We start from the raw sequence: 19,733 nt of genomic DNA, 5'->3' as shown, positions 1-19,733 counted from the left end.
TCTGTCAAATAAATAAAATCTTAAAAAAAAAAAATGTAGCACAGAAAAAATGGGGAAAATGTTAAGCATGATTGTGTCAGAGCCATAACACTATGGTAATATTTTCTTCCTTTTACACATATGTATTTTACAATTTTTGTTTATGAGCCCTTTCTTCATTTTTGTTCTTCATTCTTTTGTTTATTTATAATTGACAATATTGTATTATTTCAGGTATACAATATAGTGATTCTATGCTCTTATATATTACAAAATGATCACCTCAATAGCTCTAGTTACCATCTTTTACTACACAAAGTTGTTACAGTTTTATTGACTATATATCCTATGCTGTATACTGTATCCCTATGACTTATCTATTTAATAACTGGAAGTTTGTATCTCTTAATCCCTTTTACCTTTTTCACTAATGCCCCCACCCCTTTCCTCTTCAGCACCCATGAGTTTGTTCTTTGTATCTATGAGTCTGTTGTTTGTTTCTATCTTTGCTTGTTTTGTTTTTTTTAGATTATACATACAAGTGAAATCACATGGTATTTGTCTTCCTCTGACTTATTTCACTTAGCAGAATACTCTCTAGGTCCATCCATATTGCTGCAAATGGAAAGATCTCATTCCTTTTTATGGCTGAGTAATATTCCATCATTCATATATATATATATATATATATATATATATATGTTTTCCATACACACACACACATACCACCTCTTCTTTATCCATTCATCTATCAATGGACACTTAAGTTGCTTTCATATATTGGCTGTTGTAAGTAATGCCACAGTGAACATAGGGATGCATGTATTTTTTTTTTAATTACAGTTTTCATTTTCTTTGGATAAAAAGTAAAATTGTTGAGTCATATGGTATTTCTATTTTTAATTCTTTGAGGAACCACCATACTGTTTTCCATAGTGGCCTACCATTTACGTTCCCACCAATATTGTACAAGGGCTTTCTTTTCTCCACATCCTTACCAACACTTATTATTTCTTGTCTTTTTGAAATTAGCCATTCTAACAGGTGTGAGGTGATATGTCATTGTGGATTTGATACATATTTCCCTCATGATTAGTGATGCTGAATATCTTTTTATGTGCCTATTTGCCAACTATATGTCTTCTTTGGAAAAATGTCTGTTAAAGTCTTCCACCCATTTTTAATTGAGTCGTTTGTTCTTCTGTTATTGAGTTGTAAATGTTTTTTATATATTTTTTATATCAACCCTTTTTTGGATATATCATTTGCAAATATCTTCTCCCGTTCAGTAGGCTTCATTTTCATTTAGTTGATAGTTTCCTTCACTGTGCAAAACTTTTTTGGTTTGATATAGTCCCATTTGTTTAGTTTTGCCATTGTTTCCCATTGCCTGAGGAGACATCCAAAAAAATATTGTGAAGACTGATGTAATAGACCTTACTGCCTGTGTTTTCTTCTAGGTTTCAGGTTTTATGTTTAAGTCTAATCCACTTTAAGTTCTATCTTTGTGTATGATGTAAGAAAGTGGTCCAGATTCATTCTTTTGCATGTATCTGTCCAATTTTCCCAATACCATTTATCAAAGAGACTGTTTTTTTTCTCTGTTGTATGTTCTTGCCTCTTTTGTCATAGATTAACTGACCCTATAGGTATGGATTTTTTTTCTGGACTATATTCTGTTCCATTGATTTTTTTGTGCCATTATCATACTGTTTCAATACTATAACTTTGTAGTATAGTTTGAAATCAAGGAACATGGTACCTCTAGCTTTGTTCTCTCAAGATTATTTTGGCTATGATGAGTCTTAGGTTCCATACAAATTTTATTATTTTTTCTGGTTCTGTGAAAAATGTCATTGGTATTTTGATAGGGATTGTACTGAATCTGTAGACAGGTTTGAGTGATTTGGACATTTTTAACAATATTAATTCTTCCAATCCATTAGCATAGTATATCTTTCCATTTATTTTATGTTATCTTCAATTTCTTTCATCCAGGTCTTTAGCACATAGATCTTACCTCCTTGGTTGTTTAAATTAAATTTAAATTAAATTAAATAAATTAAATTTATTCCTAGGTATTTTATTCTTTCTGATATAATTATAAATGGGATTGTTTTCTTAATTTCTCCTTCTGATAGTTTATTATTAGTGTATAGAAATGCAACAAATTCTGTATATTAGTTTTGTATCCTACAACTTTACTGAATTTATTTATTCTAATAGTTTAAGGGTGGAGTCTTAGGGTTATTTTTTTAGTTTTTTTTTTAATAGATAGTGTCATGTCATCTGCAAATAGTGACAGTTTTACTTTTTCCTTTACAATTTGGATGTGTTTTATTGTTTTTCCTTGCCTAATTGTTGTGGCTAGGACTTCTAATACTATGTTGAATAAAAGTGGCAAGAGTGCTTGTCATCCTTGTCTTCTTCCTGATTTAAAGGAAAAGCTTATAGCTTTTCATTGTTGAGTATGATATTAGCTGTGCGTTGGTCATATATGGCCTTTATTATGTTAAAGTAAATTTCATCTGTACCCATTTTGTAGAGAGTTTTTATCATAAATGTATATTGAGTTTTATTAGTTTATTAATTTATTTTGTTTATTTTATAATGAAAGAATTATACTAAATGGAAAAATAGAAGTATGGATTACTGGGTAGTAAGATTATGGACTTTTTTTTTCTTTATGGTTATCTATATAAAAATAAACTAGTAACATTTCAAAAAAATACATCCATAATGGTGTCTGGAAAACAAGGAAGGGTGCCATCAGCAAACAAGAAATTTTGAGGAATTTCTGAAAGAGAAGAGTGCAGATGGGATCAGAATGGTGGTAGAACCAGAACAGAAGAAACTACAACCTAAAACAAACTCAGGGGAGGACATTTCTACCTATAAGAATGCTGGAAAAGCTTCAAGCTTGGGGAATTAATTAATAACTACCTATAAATGTAACTATGAAGGTTATCTGTACCCTCCAATACAGAGAGAGAAAGGGCAGTGTTTGCCCCTAGTCAAATTTTCTCCAAAGTGGAAAATTTCTTGGAGGAAGCTCCTTTTCTTGGGGATGGGATCAGAGATAGAAGAGGTGTTATTGAGGCAATTATGGACTTCAGTAACAGACAGACAAGGAAGACATTTTTTAAAAAGTCGGTTCATTCAGTCTGGAGTATGACACCATGCTCCATCCCAAAGCAGTTGTGGGGTTCTTAAGCCTGTTCCTTGCTCAACCACCCTAAAGAGCAGCTCTTGTGTTGGCACGTGTCATCCATTCTATGAAGCCCACAGACTCAGAGGAAATTCATGCCAGCTGATCAACTTACTGCTTCATCAAATATATGAACAAGCAACTAAGGGCTACCCTGGACAGGTGAGAGCAATCGAGAACATTAACAGAGAAAGACCAAGGTACAGAAAGAAAATACCTGGAATCTGAAATTGAGATAATATGAGACACAGAAAACTGTAGTCTGTGTGATTAGAAACTTCTTTCTCTGTTCCTGGATGTGTCTACAAGGGAAACTGCATGGTTTCTCTAGATGGCTTTTAGGTCCCACTCGGGTAAACTACAGAGAGAGTGAGAGCATTGCACGTGATATCAGTCAGTCCTACAGTTATAATGTTGAACAAAAGGAGCCAGACACAAAACAGTACAAACCATAGGATTCCAGTGACATAAAGATCAAAATCAGATTCAAAACTAATCTCTGCTGTAGGAAGTCAGGATCATGACTATCCTCAAAGGGGAAGGGGCAAGTGGCTGCAAGGTGTCATAATGAGGCTTAGGAGGTATGTTCAGGCTGTGAAAATTGATTGAACTGCACACTTCAACAGTGATGAAAGCTGTATACAACTAAGCAAGGAGCTGTAGCAGTTCAGAACCTTTTATACGCTAGACAATATAGCATTAGAATATATAAAGCAAAACTGTTGGGAAAAACAAAGAAAATTTTACAAATTATAAATAATAATGGTAGGATTTAACCAACTCTTTCAGAAATTGATAGCTCTGATAGAAAAATGTAGAAATATTGAGGATTTGAGCAATTAAATTAACAAGTTAATTATATGTGTATGTGTATAACCCAATAAACATAGAAAAATATTCTTTGTAAATATTCAGGGAACATTGTGTTTACCACAATAAAATATCTTAATAAATTCCCAAGGCAGAAATCTCATAGACCATTTTTTTAAATCATAGTGCCATAAAAGTAGGAACTAAAACAAATGGAAAATGATTATCTATAAGAATTTAAGAAAATAAATTGGAAAATAACTAATTTTTTTAAAAAATTGGAAAATAACTAAAATCAACAAGATAATTTAAGCAGGATGGCTGAATATAAGAACATATAAGGTCAACATACAAAATTTTAAAAATTTCTATATGGCCAGAAACCATTAAAAAAACTATTCATAATATTATAAATACTATATAATACCCAGGAATAAGTGAATTTCATTTGTTGTAAAAATTACTTAGAGGGAAAATATAACACAAAAGTCAGTTTTGAAAATTATCTTACCTGCCAGACATCCAGAGTTACTTAGAGGTGTGGCTATACATTATGGTAGCAACCAGCAATATGTTCGTATTTAACTTGAAATTAATTAAAATTAAATAAAATTAAAGATTCAGTTTCTCAGATGCACTGGTCATACTTCAAGTGCTCAGTAACAACATGTAGAGTTATGTATGTGTCTGATACACACGCACACATATACTGTATATCATGTAAATACATATAAAATACTTTCCCTCAGCCTATCACACATATATAGATGCATGGAGATAGCTATATCTCTATCTCTGACTCCACATCTGTATCTATGTATTTGTATCTGTATCATTCATCATGTCTGAAGAACCTGCTGACCAGGTCCTTCCCATACAACCTTTCAGTTATGAGCATGTCTGGGGTGTCAGCAAAGTGACTGGTGTGACCAGAGTAAAGTGAGCAAGGGAAAGAGTAGTGGAAGACAAGGTCAGAGAAGTGGTGGTGAAGGGACAGATTACTAAGGGCAGTGCTTCTCAAGTCTCAATATGCATGTCATTGAACTGAGGGATTTGTTAAGAGCAGGTTCTGATTTAGTAGCACTAGAAGGACATATAATTCTTTCTTTCTCTCTCTGTTCTTCCTTCCTTCTCCCTTTCTCTCCTTCTTTCTTTGTTTATAGAGAGAGAGAGCAAGAGCAGGGGGAGGGACAAAGGGAGAAGAAGAGAGAATCTCAGCCATCTCAGTGCTGAGCACAGAGCCCAATGCAGGGCACAGTCCACAACCTGGAGACCATGACCTGAGACAAAAATCAAGCGTCAGATGCTTCACTGACTAAGCCATCCAGGCGCCCCTATAATTCTGTATTTCTAATGCACTCCATTGTCAGTGCTTTTAAAGAATAGATCACAATTGAGTACAAAGTCTTATAGGCCCTTGCTGGAACTATAGCATTTACTCTGAGGAAGATGGGAAGCTGCTGGAGGATTATGAACAGGAATTTGTGTGATTTGGCATTTTAGCAGGATCAGTCTGGCTTTTAATGATATCATGTACTTAATAAGAGATTAGCATGTATATTTACCACTCATAGCAGCAATTATCATAATAGACCCAAACTGGAACCAATCCAAATATCCATCAACAGTAGAATAGATGAATAAATCATGGTTTTATGTAATGGAAAAATGCTTGGAAAAAAATGAATTATTGCTATAAGCAACAATGTGAAAAAACAATGTGGACATAATACTGAATGAATAACAAGACACAAAAGACTACATACTGCATGATCCCATACATAGGAAGCATTAACATGGGCAAAACTAATTTATGAGGGAAAGGTCTGGACAACTTTTGCCTTTAGCAGTGGGGGGGAGAGAGGCAGGAGGAAGCCTCCTGGGGCTAGAAACGTTCTATATATTGATCTGGGTGGTAATTATGCAGGCATAAACATATATAGAAATTTTTTTATCTGTACACATAAGATTTGTGCACTTTACTATGTCTGTAATATATTTCAACATAAGAAAAAAAGAAGACGTTGTTGGGGAGCAATTAGGAGGCTGCAGCACAAATCCAGGCAAAAGATGGGGGTTTGGAGCAAAGTGATAGCAATGGAAGTGGTGAGAAGTGTTTGGGTTCAGGAAATGGTTGGAATTTAGAGCTGAAAGTGATTTTCTGATGGACTGGATAACAGAGTATGAGAGAAAGGGAAGAGTAAGAGGTAATCCTTGCTTTGTAGCTTGAGCATGGCATGGTGGTGCCACTTACGGGGATGGGAAAGCCTCCAGGACAAGCAGATTTGGTGGATAAGAATGGGAGCCAGTGGGGTGAGAACAAGGAATTGTGGTTTTCACATATTAGCTTGGGGTGTTTATGGATATCTAGGTAGATATGTCAAGTAGACAGTATGATAAGTCTGGGGTAGAAATATAAATTTGAAGTCATCAGTTGCATAGGTGGTATTTGAAATTATGAGATTGGACAAGATTCCCTATGAAATGAGTGTAGATGGAGAAGAGAAGATAATTGTGATATGAGCCAGGGCTTCTCCCAGGAATGTGAAATAGCCAGGGAGCAGAGGAGGCAAAGGAGACTGAGCTGGATTGATTAGTGAAGGAGGAGGAGAAACAGGAGGTGTGGTTTCCCAGAAAGCAACTGAGGAGTGTTTCAAGGAGGGAGTGATCAGTGATCAACTGAGTCAAAAGTTGTTCAGAGGGACGCCTGGGTGGTCCAGTTGGTTAAGTGTCTCTCTTGAGTTCAGGACATGATCCCAGAGTCCTGGGTTTGAGTCCCCACATTGGGCTCCTTGCTCAGCAGGGAGCCTGCTCCCCCCTCCCACCTTGTGCTCTTTCTCCCCCTCACACTCTGTCGAACAAATTTTTAAAAGGGGGGGGGGCGGAGAGAGTTGTTGAGAAATTGAGACAAGGGCTGAGAGATTAATTCTGTTAACTAGTAAACATCAGAAACCATGCCTATCATATAGTAGTCACTCAAATATCACCGGCTATATGGAGAAATATAATGGGGAATAAACATTAAAGCCAATATAAACTCACTGTTCTTAGCAAGAGATATTTTTGCAGTGAAGAAAATAAAAATTCTTCAGAAATGAGCTCAGTCTTCCATTCTTTTTCCCTAACCCTTGAGGTTTTGGCTTAAAATAAGCAAGAACCCAGACCTAGGAAGCTAGCCTAGCCTTTAGTCATCATGGTCCTACAGATCAGAGAGAAACGAAGTGTTTTCTTGGTCTGTTTTGCAGTTTAAAGACTGCCCAAACTTGCAAGGGAATGTTGCTCTTCTGGGAAACAGAACAGCCACTTATTCAACCTCCCTGTCCTTTAGTTTCCTCATCCACAAAAGGGAAGTAATTGTAGTAGCAATGTCAGAGTGTGTAACAAGGATTATAAGGGTTAATGTGTACAAAGAGTAGAACAGTACTTGGCACATAGAAAATGCTAACTAAGCATTAGATATTTGTTATCTTATCATTCTAATATCAGTGTCCTCCAGTTGAAGCCCACAGGAACATACCTATAGTCAAAAAAGTAGTCTTCATCAACTTGTTGCACCAAAGGAGACACACACCATGGGAGCCATGGGGTGTCTCAGGAAGAGGATATTAGAGGAGATTTATAGGATATGGACATGTGTTAGATAATTTGGGAGAAGGTTCAAAGATCATCTGGATTGGGTTGCTGTCAGAAAGTGGGAATAATTCCATGATTGGATATTTTAAGTCTTATGTAGAGGGTGGGAGGAACTAATAAGCAGCTGTAAAGGGTAAATAGTAAAGAAGCAGCAGCACTCATATTAGTCAGCATGGGGGGGGCGCTTAGTCATTTCTGTAGCTTGGACAACGTTCACATCTTCGTCTGTGTTTTGACCTGATAATAGAGCAGTCTATGGTGGTGATCTGTGAAGTAGTTTATGTTCCACAGGAGCACACTGTGGCCTGACAGTGCCAGGTCTGGGCTGCCAGGGTACCACTTTTCTTTCTCAGTCTGTACAAACTGACATGTGCTTTGAGGGGCGTGATTAAAAGACTCTGGGAAGTTTCCTCTGACAGCATCTGAGTAATGAGTCATCAAGGAGAACCTGGGGAGGTGGCCAGAGAAGTAAATTCCGAATATTTAGATCTAGGTGTATGCATCACCTCTGCTTTACAGATGGAACACTCCCTGAAAGCTCTCAGAAAGGGACAGGAACTTAGGGGGGTCACCCAAAGAGATAAAATCGGAAGTAACAGGAGTTTGCTTCTGGCTCACGGAGGAAAGAGAGTCTGGCATGCACTCCAGAATAAGATGGCATTGTCCTTGGTGACCTAAAGCCATTACAAACATGAAGTGGAGGAACTAGCTTCACAGTAGATGAAACTGACCTTCTCGGAAGGACAGGGCCCCTGGAAACTCCCAGCTAGAATGCACATCAGGAAAATTAAACTGTCAAAGGGAACTATCAAGGAGGAGTGAGGAGCAAGGGTGAGGTTTCCAGGGGGCTGAAGTGTAAAATACTCAGGAGGGTTGGTGTCATGGGGCCAGAAGCACTAAGAAGATATTTTTTGAATCAGATATTCATTGAAAAAATCTAGTAGCATCAGGAGAAACCAATACAGGGTGTCTAGAAGGTTCTAGAACCTTGCTACTAACCCTCATCTGCCTCAGGGTAGGAGGTTTTTGATTTACAATCTCAGCAGCTGCCCATACTGTACCTAGTTAAGGCCTTGTTTATATTTTGCTTGCCTTTCTCCATATAAAATTAATCTGTAAAACCATGGGACTGCTAAGGGAGCTAAGGGAAGATCAGGGCATGTTGACAGAATGATCAAGGCGGCCTGATGCTGGACCAGTTTCAGAATCTGAAAAGGCCAAACAGAGTGGCTTCAGGCAGTAATTCAAAGAGGCAGGCTGTGAGCTCTGGAGACCCTCCTACTTGGATTTTCTCCCACAGGGCCAAGGGCAGAATGTGAATACTGGCACACCATCCTCACCTTTCTTCTACAGGGTATATTCTTGGTGGCATTCCATAATTCACCATGTGAAGTTGGGGTTTGTGAGTTTGGACTCAGGGAGATCCAGACTCGGAACTCACGCTCCTTTGGGTATTAGCTCTCTGACACAGACATGGGACTCTACACTGCAGTTTCCCCAATCCATAAAATGCAGCCATTTTATGGCTCTTGTGAGATAAAACTTGTAAAAAGGCAAGCCCAGGTGCTGGAAACAAAGGACAGTGATGGCCAGTCAAACCTACATCTATGCTGCCTTCCATATAGGAAGGAACATTCTGGGAGAGAACTGTTTAAATAACTTTGAAATTAAAGAAAGATTAAATATTTTTTCTAAATGTACTATCATAATGCTTAACTGTCAGAAAGTTGTTACAAAGGAGATATTTGTTCTTTTGCCCTATTAGGTCTCCTCATCCTAAACACCAAAATAGCACAATTTTCTAAGAACAGCAATTGAAGGATATACAACACATACCAATAGCCAGAAAAATACTTTGCTGAATTTATGTTGCCCCAAAAAGACCTTGAAATTTGGCTTCCAATGATTAAATGTTTGTGTGTGCTTAAAGTTTATCTACAGTCATTGATTTAGGGCAACTTTTTATGATGCAATACAGTATTGATTTGTGCAAAATCAAAATAAGATTACTTATCCTTGAAGCAATTGCAATTTAGGACATTTGGTTACTCAGGGTAAAAGAGAAAACCACCAAGATGTCCAGAAACACTGCCTGAGGGAAGAGGGCTAAGATAACAGAAGGAAGTCATAACCAACTACAGTATTAATTTTATCTAGATTATCACCGTATTTTTCATGAGGGTAGCACACTTTGGGTTCATGTCAGAAAATTCCACAAAAGTAGTTTGTCACATGTAATGAGCTGTGCTGTTGGGTACAAAGATGATGTCACACAGGGGAGGGTGCAGAACAAGAAAATAGGGGAGACAAAATATATTTATCAGTTTTTAACATAGTCACTGAGGGAAGAACCCAAAACGAATGCCTCAGATGTAAAGAAATGAAGAAAGAAGGAGAAATAATTGGAAGTAATAGAACTGAATGAAACTTCCAATATGAGGACTCTTAGAAGAAGCTTTTTTGAAGTGACCTTTCCTTTAGAAAAAGGAACCGCATACTGGATGCTGCAGACAAAATTCACTCTGAGCTCCCTCTAGCACTGACTTAAACCTGTTTTTGATCAACTCTCTTTGTGCCTGAGATAGAGGCTGGGGTTGAACTCTTTCCAAACGGCAGCTGAAGTGCGGCTGGCTGCAGCATGCACACTGTGAAGGTGCCGGTGGGTCAGAGATCAGGGTCAGAGGACAGACTTTTATTAAGGTCTGGGTTAAATTACTCATGTAAGCTACAAAACCAGGTAAGTGAAAGATGACTCTTAACTGCCTGTGTGATCCTTACTCTGAGGACTGATATTAGTTTGTTTACAGTAATTGGCATGAGAGCTCTGCCATCAGTCACTTGATCCAGAAGTCATTGAGAGCTTGGTCAGTAGTTCTGACTATGTGTCTATGGACGATTGGAGCAATATCATCAGAAAATAAGAGCAGCAATCATTAGGGAGTAAGAAAGTAGGGACTCAGGGAGCAGAAAATAATGTAGGCAGAAGAAGAAAACATTGCATTTAAGAATGTTTTTACAACAGTGCCCATTTCTTTGTGTAATAATCTCTATTCACTACTTCACACTGCATTTTCCTTTGTTCTTCTGTGTGAAAGCATTTATAATTTGGAACCCCATTCCTTGGAATAGGCAGTAAGGACCAAATGGAGATGTAGTGTCTTATTCCTAATTTGCATGGTTCTCATTTTCTCCAAAATTCTCATGTACACATTGACCCTCCCCCAAAGTGGCTTTTTTTACTTGGTGAGATACTACTAAGAAATGTATTAGGGCTGTGTTCTTTAACATAACACCTCAAATCATACTTTATGATTCTAAATGAATCTACCTGGTGGTTTGTGAATACTAACAGGAAGATCAAAAATCTGTATTGAAATAAAGCATTTTCACATAGGAAAGACTATTTTTATTTTTACACTAAAAGCTCTTTATATCCAGAGGGTGTTTAAAAATGTTAAATGAAGAACTTTTTAGGATGGACAGAAACCTAGCAGAAAAATGCTTTTGTGGTCTGGGTAATCTGTGCTGGAAGGCTGTGTAGAAATAAGCGTTATTTTCTTGCATTTATATCATTATTGGCCTTAAAATAATTGAGGCAAGTTTAGATAAATGTAAAGCTACAACAAATACTGAAACAACTTACTTCACCCAAATTAGGCATTGTGTTTTATAGCAAGTTGAGGGATCACAGAATGATTCTCATTCTTAAAGTGTGAACTTTCGAAGCAATTCACACTTCATTGTAAGAATAAAGGCAAAAATAAGAATACTTTTCTATTAAATCAGAATTTTAAAATCATAGTTTAAACCAAAAGTTTAAAATTTATTCCATTCCTGTTTTCTCTGCTAAGTAAAATTTCTACCTGGAAGCAAATATTTTAGTGCTAAGTATGTATAGGAGGGCTACAAAATGAAATTGTGGGCTTCCTATGAGTGGTGACAGATGAACCAACCTATCAGGAAATGAGTTCATATCCTTCCAGGTAAGATGATTGAAGAGACCACTCTTGCCATTTTCTCCATCTTGTTCATGGTTTTTTCCTCATTTCACTCAGGTCTCTGCCTAAAATGTCCTCTTCAGAGACAGCTCTTCCCTGACCCCACATCGAACTTTAGTGTTCATCATATTGCCTATCTCAGTCTAACCTATATGTCCCTGTGTGTTGTCTGTCCTCTCCATTAAAATGTATACTTTTTATGAGCAGTAATTTGGTTCAGTTTCACATCCCCATTGAGGTAGGTGTTTAATAAATATTTGTTGAATGACTAATAAATGAATGAATAAACAAAGGAAAGCATGAAGTAATCATCAGCAATGTAGGGGGCTCTCAGGAAAATGCCTGTGGCTGGGGCAGGAGGAAGTGGAGCAGCTGCAGACGGTTGTCCAAGGGGCTGCCCTGAGGTTTACTGAATGAATGGGGTAGGAAGAGGAATATTGGCTGGCATTCATGTCGGTTGTACTCAGCACACCCCCTCAGGTTTGTGAACTTCTATCCCTAGTTCTGAGGAAGTGCTAGGGAGCCTTGGTTACTGTTTTTCTCCATCTGATTTCCCATAGAATTTGAAAGGTGGCCTAGTTGACGTGGAAATAAGAACTTTTAAGCAGAGGTGCCAAAATTTGAGCAGTGGGCTAAAGCTGAGCCTGGAATACATCTTCCAAAGGCATGCAGCCAGGGAGATAAGGATACCCAGTGGATGCATGGCAGAATGGGAGCAGACAAGAATAAGGTCCCATCCAAATGTGACGTTCTCTTTGTAACTATGTGGGCTGATAGGGCACTAGTTGTATTTGCATTCCCTCCCCCAAAGGGGGAGCATCAGGGGAAGGCTCATCTTCCAGAAATGATTTGCTGCTCCAATTTAGGGACAGTGAGAAACCTGTGTCCTAGTCATGGAACTTTAGCTTGCCAGGGACACTGCCCCTCCCAACCCCTCACCACCAGAAGTTATAGGCTCTTAATCACAAGAGTGATGTAGGAACTGAACTCTCTATAAGGACCATATCAAGTGATTCAATTGGGAAAAGTTAATTCTACTAAGTCAAGAAAGTGGCACTAGGCTTCCACTAAAGGAAGGAAAACTGAGAGAAGTGAGTATTGATCTTCCCTCTTTATAGCAATATGGTTTGATTCTCTTTGGTGAAATCCCCTTGGTGAACTTCCCTTTGATGAAGTTTCATTTTGAAGTGATTACTACTTAGATGCTCTAACTTTTCAATTTGATAAAGCTATGAACATGCTTTATAATATATATTATATAAAATAATATACATTATTTTCCATTGTACCCACCCCATGGTAGAATGTGAGTGTCATAAAGCAAATAGATAGGCCTTTGGGATCTTCTTACTAGAGAAGTCCACATCTGAAATGCATTTGTTTACATTATAAATTTTAGGCAAAATTATATCATATTTAGATATATATGTGTATTTATTTAAAGATATATATTTGTTTAAATATATATCTAAATGCATTCCCCCATATATGTGTATATGTATATATATAGAGAGAGAGAGTGAGACACATACAGAGATACAGAGACAGAGCCACACATGCGAGCACACTAAATCATTTTAAGATGTTCAATGGCAGTAGTTTTTTGTCTAACAGAAGACATAAAGTGGACAAAACCAGTGCCATCCTCATTTTAACCTTACATTTCTTACATGAACATTGGTCATGAAAATTGCATGTACAGCTTGATGAACATTGGTCATCCTTCCCTTTTGTCTATCATAGCAGGCAGATTCCCCCCACCCCTTTTCCTCATAGTTGTGCAGTTTGGATTTCCAGTTCTTGAAAATGACAGTTCTTGCAAATAAAAGTTCTAATTGATGTATTTATTAAAGGGGCGTGCTAGCAAAGTGATACTTAGAAATGAATTAATTTTAACAGTTTTTTTAAAAAATATCTAACTTAATAGAATTACCTTTGCCTTCAAGTTCATAAAGCCTTTAAACATACAAATATTTAAATGTTAAAATATGAAGAAAATATTTAATTAAAATATATATTCCCAATCAGCTCTTATGGTGGAACTGACTTTTTATTATGTGTCTAAAAATACCCTTAAAAGCCCATGTGTAGATCAGCAGTTGCTAATGTTGAGGCCTATAGTGACAGTTGTCAGTGTGCTTTTTGGTTTTTTGTGTACATTATATATACATACATATTTGCAGAAAGATTTGTCACGAAAGGAAAATCACCTGTAATCACCCACTCTGGTATAATTTAAGCTTTGAAGTCTTCATGATAAAATCTTCTTTAAAATAAATATGGTTTCAAATTACTATTTTTCTTTTTTGGCACATAACTGAAAATAAATATTTTATACTATATAATTTGTCGCCCAAACCATGTATAATGATTTAAAAATCAGGTGAACATGTTCATACACAACAAAAATTCAAATCCTGGGTGCTTGTGTGGCTCAGTCAATTGAGCATCTGTCTTTGGCTCAGGTTATGATCTCAGGGTCCTGGGATTGAGCCCCATCTTGGCTCCCTGCTCAGTGAAGAGTCTGTCTCTCCCTCTCTCTCTGTCTCTCCCACTGCTTGTGCTCTGTTTCTTTCTCAAATAAATAAATAAAATTCTTTAAAAATTCAAATCCTAAGTTTTAAAATACTATTTATATAATAAAATAATTTAATGGCCCACATATTTCTAATTTATTATCAGGAAATACTTGCACTGAACCTAACCATAAATCAGAAATTAACATCGTTAATTTGCCAAAGAGATTCAAAAAGAACACAAAATTTTTCATTACTGAAAATGATCCAACCATTTCTTTTTCCAAGAAAAGCACTATGTGAAATAATGAACCATTTCAGAACATATAAATATTATAAAATTACTCAGTTTTGTCTCTTCATCTCTCTTCATTGACCAACACAGTGCCTGGCATACTGTCAGTGCTCAATAAACCCTAAAAAAATGAATGAGTATCAGAGTATTCTCTTTGGGGTTCTATACTTTATGTAAACATTAGTAAGAAGCAAGTAGAAATGCCACCATGTCGATTATAGTGCTACACAGCAGTATAATATTATTTTTCCAAAAACATTTTGAAGCATTGCTTTGCAAATTTATACCTAAGTTTGAGGACAAGTGTGGGAGAAGTGAGGTCTGGGAGATTTCACTTTCAAAAACTCTAGAAATTAAATAATATAGATCATAATTAGATTAGAATTTTAAAAATAATGTTTTGACTTTAAAACTTTATTTTTGGAAGGAAAGAAAATTTGCTGTTGCTGGCTTTGGTTATACCTCTGTTTTTTGTATTTGTGGTTGATACGAGTATCTATCATTTTCAAATACAAAAATTTAGGGTTCTGTTATCCAACCTATGCAATAGACATCACTATAGGCTCAAACATAGAAATAAACAGGAGCTCAGCAAAAACCTAAAGTAATAATAATTTAACCAATAAGAGTGTGCCTGGGTGGCTCAGTAGGTTTAGTGTCTGCTGTCAGCTCAGGTCATGATACCCAGGTCCTGGAACTGAGTCCCCACATCCGGCTCCTTGCTCAGTGAGAAACCTGCTTCTCCCTCTGCTTGTGCTCTTTTTCTCTCTCTCTCTCCCTCTGATAAATAAATAAAATCTTTCAAAGGAAGGGAGGGAAGGAGTGTTTTTTAATAATCACTTAAATTTCAGTGCTTTAGGCAGGACATGGATCTCCAGTTCCCCATGGTCTTCATTTCTCCCTACTATCTTACATAACCAGACTTTTTATATACATTAATGACAGTGAAGTCATTCAAGTTTTCTTGTATCTCAGATAGTTTGGAGGGCATTGCACTCAATCTACAATTGTCAGAAGAATTGTTAGAGTTTAATGCATATTAATTTAAAAAAGTGTATATTTTTAGTGTTCATAATAAATACAGGAATCTTTTAAATGTTGGATCATTTTTCATACAAAACCAGGAACATACCCATTAGTTTGTGTGGTGTCGACAGGCAGTAGAGAGTATGCTCCTTCAAAAGAGTTTAAGTGACAAGAATTTAATGAAGGGACTGTCCTGACTGCAGGCAGAGTTTAAGGTAACCACAAGGGGCAGTGAGCCCCCCTCCCCCCCACCCCCCGGGGCTACAAACAGCAGGCACCCATTAACACTGAGGCTGGAAGGGGAAAAGGAAGGACACAGTGTTAACCAGAGCCCAGTGAGGCCTGGAGTTATGAAAGAGACAAAGCCTGAAATGAGCTCTTACTCTAGGAAACCACTGCTACCTCCAGACCCATATACCTAAATTCACTGTCTGCCCACCCTCCAGGCTCCTACTGGTGCTTCTCACTGGCTGAGCCCAACCTGAAGCCAGAGGTCACAGGAGCCTGGGAGACACAGGGCTGAGGTTCAGACCCCCAGGACAGGCTCAGGGAAAGGCAGAGCTTGGATCTAGGTAGGGGCAGGAAGAGGGGGTCAGACACAAAGCGGTGACCTGATTTATATGAAATAATGATTTGATTGTGCAGGTGAGAATGTTTTCAGAGTTCTGATTTAGATTAGATCCAAAGTCTTAGCAAGTACTAAAAACGGGCAGCAAATTTCAAGTTGCTTTTTAAAAAAATTTTAAAAGTATGGTTATGTACAAATCAATATTAGTTGTAAAGTAAATGGCAAGTATTAAAATAGATGTCTAAATCTCTTGACAAGAAAAATTGGAAACAGGAAATACTTTCATTAATTATAATAAAAGCATACTTTATTTTTAATTTTATTGAATTTTTAATTTTAATTCCAGTTTAGGTAACATATAGTGTTATATTAGTTTCAAGTGTACAGTATAGTGATTCAACAGTTCTATAATAAAAGCATACTTTAAACTGTTTTTAGAGTCAATCAGATTTAAATACTCAAGAGAGGAACTATTGATGGCTGAGCAGTATTCCATTGTGTATATATACCACATCTTGTTAATCCATTCATCTGTACTACTCAGCCATCCAAAAAAAAAAAAAAAAAAAAAAAGAAATCTTGCCATTTGCAATGACGTGGATGGAACTAGAGAATATTATGATAAGCAAAATAAGTCAGAGAAAGACAATTATTTTATGATCTCACTGATATGTGGAATTTAAGAAACAAGGCAAGAGGAGATGAGAGGAAAAAATAAAACAAGATGAAATCAGAGGGAGACAAACCATAAGAGACTCAATCTTAGGAAACAAGCAGGGTTGCTGGGGGGGAGGGGTAACTGGATGATGGGCATTAAGGAGGGCACCTGATGTAATGAGTACTGTGTATTATATAAGACTGATGAATCACTGGTCTCTACCTCTGAAACTAATAATACATTATATGTTAATTAATTCAATTTAAATATTAAAAAAGAAAAAGAAAGAGGAACTATTTTCCTCTCAATTACTCTGTTTCTTCAGGACAATGCTTACTCATTACCTTCTTAAATTTATGCTGACTCCTGAACCATGTTCCACGTACATTACAAGTAAATTAGTATTTAGTGAACTAATATTAAACTAGGATTTTTTTTTCTTTGTTCAGAAATTTCCTGGGGGAGGGGGAAAGCAAGAACCCTAAAATATCATATGAGCCAAAGGAATGAAAAAGAACCATTTGTTTTTGTACTAAGGTGGGCACAGGAATACATTTGATGTTCTCTGGATTAGGTTGCAGGAACTTCTCAGGAATGACTTACCTTCTGCCATGGCTCTAGAGGAGACACCTGTAAATATCTGTGTCTTACAGATGAGCTTACTCAGTGGGATGAGGAGTGCCTGTGAAGGCTGTGGGGCTGACAGGCTAAATGGTTCCCTATCAGGATTGATTATTTAAAATATTGAACACCTGGTAAGACAGAGGGGAAAGGGAACTAGAAAAGCATATGCCGACTGCAGAACTGAAGTTATAGAGAAGGGGAAAGATAAAAAATGATAAAAGAGGGGCACCTGGGTGGCTCAGTGGGTTAAGCCTCTGCCTTCAGCTCAGGTCATGATCTTAGGGTCCTGGGATCAAGTCCTGTGTCAGGCTTCTTGCTCAGTGGGGAGCCTGCTTCTGCCTCTGCCTGCTGCTCCCCCTGCTTGTGTGATCTCTCGCTCTCTTTCTCTCTATGACAATTAAATAAATAAAATACTAAACACACATACACACACAATGAGAAACAACTTCAAATCCACTACAATGGGTAGAATATTTTTAAAAAGGAAGATAATGTGTATTGGCAAAGATGTGGAAAAATAGTAACACCCATACATTGTGGTAAGAATGTAAGATGGTACATGGGAGACATTTTTGTGGTTCCTCAATAAGTTAAACATAAAATTAAGTATCTAGCAATTCTACTCCTGTGATCTAGCAATTCTACTCCTAGGTATATACTCAAAAGAACTGAAAATCAAGTGTTCAAACAAAAACTTACAAGAATTATCATAGCAGCACTATTCACAATTGCCAAAAAGTGGAAATCTTAATGTTCATTAACATATGAATGGACAAACAAAATGTGATATAGCTATACAATGGAATGTTGTTTAGTCATAAATAAGAATGAATACTGATTCATGCCAGATGCAAAAATACCCTGTATGATTCCATTTATATGAAATGTTCAGAACAGGCAAATCCATACAGACAGAAAGCAGATTAGTGGTTTCCAGGGATTGGGGGTGATGGGGAGTAACTGCTTAATGGCCATGGGGTTTCCTTTTGATGAAAATGTTATGGAATTAAATAGTGTTGATGGTTGCACAACATTGTAAATGTCACTGAATTGTACACTTCAAGATGATGAATTTTCTAGTATGTGTTTTTTACCACAATAAAAATAAACCTCAGAAGAATGATTATGAGTAAGGGACATAGGGAGTCTAAGAGCAGGTAGCAGGGATGGGGACTGGACAGAAGTGATTTTCAAAGGGTTAAGGTGAAGACTTGTAAATCCAAGTTCCCCCACTGTTGGTGAGCTTGTGTTGACATGCTGCCTCTTTTATTCAAGGCACTTTCTGGTCACTTCTGGTTCTAGAGACAACTCCCACTTGCTCATCCTTCTACATACAGATAGGGGTGGCTGCTTTCCTCCCCTCTTCACTGCCTGCTTTTTATTTTGGGTTCCTTGTTGCTGCAAGACTCACTACAGGGCAGACACTGTACTCTCTTGCTTGCCTCCGAGCATTAAGCCCTTCCTATTTCAAGATGTTGGTACAGCTTTCACCTCAAAGAAACAGATGAGAGGACATAGGAATGACAGATTGTTGGGAGTTATAGAGGTTTAAACAATTTCAAAAAGTTCTCACAATAATTATTTGCTGTTTTAATTTTTATATATTTGAAAAAGCATGTATTGAGTACCTATTATTTTTTGTTGTAGAAATAAGCCTATCACAGCCCATGCTGGTTTATAGACAAATTACTACAAATTTAGTGGCTTACAACAACACAGATTACTACTGGACATCAGAAGTCTGACACAGTATAAAAACTAGGTGTCTGGCAAGGCTGCATTCCTTTCTGAGAGTCTGGGGGAGAATCTGTTTCCTAGCATTTTCCAGTTTCTAGAGGTCATCTGCATTCCTTGGCTGGTTCTCTTTCTCCATCTTAAAAGCCAGCAACATCACCTCTCTCTTTTTTTTTTTTTTTTTAAGATTTTACTTATTTATTTGACAGAGATCACAAGTAGGTGGAGAGGCAAGCAGAGAGAGAGGAGGAAGCAGGCTCCCTGCTGAGCAGAGAGATTTATTTCATTTATTTTTGAGAGAGAGAGAAGGAAGTGGAGGTAGGGGCAGAAGGAGAGGGAGAGTGAAGAGAAAATGCTCAAGCAGACTCCCTACTGAGCATGGAGCCTGATACAGGGCTTGATCCCAGGACCCTGAGATTATGACCTGAGCAGAAACCAAGAGTCAGCCCCTTAACCAACTGAGACACTCAGTCAAAAAAAAAAAAAAAAAAAAAAAAAAATTAACTCCAGGGGCACCTGGGTGGTTCAGCCAGGTGGCCAACTCTTCATCTCATCTCAGGTCTCCATCTCAGTGTCCTGAGTTCAAACCCTGCATTGGGCTTCATGCTAGGCGTACAGCCTACTTAAAAAATTTATTTAAACTCTAGTATACTTAACATACAGTATTATGTTAGTTTTAGGTAT

The 19,733-nt window shown here is 37.2% G+C and overlaps 1 protein-coding gene across 7 annotated transcripts in view; it reads right to left on the bottom strand.

Moving 5' to 3' along the window:
• Positions 1 to 19,733, bottom strand: part of LOC111153610 (plasminogen receptor (KT)) — a 75,391-nt gene that overhangs the window by 45,667 nt on the left and 9,991 nt on the right. The gene's annotated exons all lie outside the window — the stretch shown is intronic.

The sequence above is a fragment of the Enhydra lutris genome, unplaced genomic scaffold (genome assembly GCF_002288905.1).
Source record: "Enhydra lutris kenyoni isolate GAN:26980312 unplaced genomic scaffold, ASM228890v2 scaffoldscaffold33, whole genome shotgun sequence".
NCBI lineage: Eukaryota > Metazoa > Chordata > Mammalia > Carnivora > Mustelidae > Enhydra > Enhydra lutris.
Note: the sequence above shows the minus strand (reverse complement) of the source record. Positions and strands in the feature narration are given on the sequence as shown.